The following is a 1346-nucleotide window of genomic DNA, read 5'->3' on the forward strand; positions in this document are numbered from 1 at the left end:
AAAGAGCTAATAGAGCCATGTTCAATGTATCTACCCTCTGTTGGACAGATTTGTCTTCTTTGTAGTGAGTAGAGTATGCAAAAGGCTTTATTTATTCACTTGTCATGGGGATGTAGCTAATATGTGATTCTGTCTTAAAGTCTGTAAAGATTAACTCCAGCATTTCTGTCTGACAGACACCTACCTCCTCAGGCGTTAAGTGGTTAAGCACTTGAGATGATGTTTTCGTATGACTTATTTCCCTCAATAAAATTAACACGCTATATGACTAAAATTTTGTTTGCCTTTATATTCTGTGAAGTTTCACAATACTTCAAGACGATCCTTCAGACTGATTCTAATGTGTTCTTCTCAATCTAGTTCAGGTCTCGTGTCTAGTTTTGTCTTTGGCTTCATGAAAGAGAACGTATACACTGAAGACTTCACTCCTTTTTCTTTGAGCCTTGAAAGTTATCTGCCTTTAATTGCTCTGTAACAAAATGAGCAGTGAACTTTTACTGCCACAGGGTAATAGAAACATTCGGTGGTATTTACAGGACCTTTTGTTTCTTTTTATCTTAGTACATTTCTAATTATGGTTTTTATTTATATTACAGAAGAGCTGACGAATTCCAATTAGGAATGGGCCTCTTCTGTATTCAACTTTGTATTGAAAAAGAATTGTGCCATGCCCTGAGCAGTTTACAGTTTGATTGAAGACACAAAAGTGAATTAATTTAATAATTGGGAAGAATAGCTGTTATGAAGGAAGTCTATTGAATCAACTTCTGTGATTTTAACAGTGGCATTTTATGCCTTACTTTGAGATCCAGCTTTTAAAATCAGAGGCTGTGAGCCTTACTTTGTTCATTTTTTTCTTGTTGCTTCTTCCCCTCCAGGAAGATTTAGTTTTTCAAGTTAGGGACAAAAGCTTGAAAAAAGTGAGCTTTCGTGGCTGCAGTAAAGTATAGAAAGAACAAAACTTCCTGGTATTTTGAAAACTATTTTATGAAATTGGGGCCTTTTAATTTTTTAACTTTTATGGCTGCCAGTAATATTCTCAGTGAAAAATTCATAGCTCAAGTTGGTCAAACAGATGTATATAATACCTAGTAGCATAAATTGAGGGATTTTTGTGTTTAGATTCCCAGGTCAGTTTAACAAGTGAGTCCATTTCAATACTTAGAAAGGTGGCATATGCACAGAGAGAATATCCAGACTCTCATTGTTTTTGAGCATCATTCATATATCATCCCTATGTCATTCTCTTTCAAAAGGGCTTCACCAAAGTCCTAGCTCTTACTTGAAGTGCCCAATTACAGTGTGTATCAGGAAAACCTCGTAAGCAACAGAAAACCTCTGTAGGG

Source organism: Pygoscelis adeliae, unplaced genomic scaffold (genome assembly GCF_000699105.1).
Source record: "Pygoscelis adeliae isolate BGI_AS28 unplaced genomic scaffold, ASM69910v1 Scaffold21, whole genome shotgun sequence".
NCBI lineage: Eukaryota > Metazoa > Chordata > Aves > Sphenisciformes > Spheniscidae > Pygoscelis > Pygoscelis adeliae.